This window comes from Vombatus ursinus, unplaced genomic scaffold (assembly GCF_900497805.2).
Source record: "Vombatus ursinus unplaced genomic scaffold, bare-nosed wombat genome assembly UNPS02014775.1, whole genome shotgun sequence".
NCBI lineage: Eukaryota > Metazoa > Chordata > Mammalia > Diprotodontia > Vombatidae > Vombatus > Vombatus ursinus.
Genome location: NW_020954553.1, coordinates 9,487,217 through 9,488,850, shown reverse-complemented (window position 1 = coordinate 9,488,850; position 1,634 = coordinate 9,487,217).

Sequence of the window (1,634 nt, the reverse complement as noted above, 5' to 3'; positions counted from 1 at the left end):
GTGTGTGTGTGTGTGTGTGTGTGTGTGTGTGTGTGTGTGTGTGTGTGCGCGCACGCACGCATGCGCGCGTGTGTGTGTGTGAGACAGAGAGAGAGAGAGAGAGCGCGTGAGCTTCAGTCTGTGACACTGTATTAAATAGCTTTGTTCTGGTTCCTCTGTGTGCATGTGACTGAGCCTTGATTTCTTTCACAAGTCTTGGAAAGTCTTTGCTCACATCTCAGATCCACATCCTGAGAAGAGCAGCAGACCTCTCTGATTTGTTATCGGGTCTTCACACAGCTCCCTCGAGGCCTCTCAGCAGCCATCCCTGCTCATCTCTTCTTCTGGCTCTTACTGAATGGTCAGAGCTGACAAAGCCCCAAGAGCTCCAGGACTCCTTCCCTGGAGGACAGGCAGCTGCTTTCTCCTCAGGGGTGAAATTCCTCTTCTACCTGGTTTTCACCCTAAGGTCCTTTGTTGTGATTTTTAAGGATGCTCTATTCTTTCAGATCATCTGAAGTATGGAGAAGCCTCCCTGAAGCTCCTTTTATCTTCTTTGCTAGAAGTGGACCAGCTTATACTTTGTGAATAGACACTTGGGGGTCTGGCTATGACAGACATTGCATTCAGTGCCTGATGTCTCTGCCAAATTATGAATTATTCCTGCTGTCCATACTTAATTAGAGTGAGGTTGCAGTTCTGATTCTTCTTGTTAGTGGCTCACCTGGGGAACTCCTGGGGTAAACTTTTTTTTTCCCATTTTAGATGTCTTATTCATTTCTCTATCAGTTACTTCCCAGTGACTTCCCCTCCCTACCCGTACCCTGTCCTCCATCCCCTGGAATCTGCCCAGTCAAGAAAAACAAGCTACTGGCCCTGTCTGACAACATAGGCCTCAATTCACACCTATGGTCCACCATCTCTTTGCCAAGAGGAGGGAAGCATAATCCCCTCCACCTTTTGAAGTCACTTTTGGTCATTGAGGTGATAAGGCTGTTATTTTTCTTTAGATTGGGGTAGTCCATAGAATGCTAGAGCTGGGAGGGCCCTTGGAACATGGAATGTCAGAGCTGGAGGGGCCTTAGAACACAGAATGTCAGAGCTAGGAGGGCCCTTAGAACATGGAATGTCAGAGCTGGGAGGGGCCTCAGAAAAAAAATGTTAGAGTTTGGAAGGACCTTAAAGACCATCCTGCTTATTCAAAAGATGGCAAATGAGAAGGAAACAGACCTCTAGAGGTCACGCTGTAGTCCCTGCTTTTATATCCCTACAGGTCCATGCCTGTAGGCCTCCCTCATCCAGAACCTGTGTGGACCTGTCCAGGCAGATGGGCTCATATTCAAGTTCAATCTGGGCCCTCATTCCTCATGCAGCTGGAATGTCTGCCATCATATCACGTAGCTACCCAGGGATAGTTGTGGGTGGTTAAGTCTCAGAGAGGCAGGTGGTGGGTCAGTCAGGGAGGAAAGAAGCTGCAAAGTACAGTAGGTCACTGGTGGTGTTCAAATAGAAGCTGGATGACTGCTTGTCAGGGATATTGTAGAGGGGAATTTGGTCCAGGTGTGGGTTGGCTACACGCCCTCTAAGTTCCATTGCTGCTCTGTCAGTCTGTGGTTCAATGGTCAGCCCTCAGAGGGATCAGGTTGATGAAATCA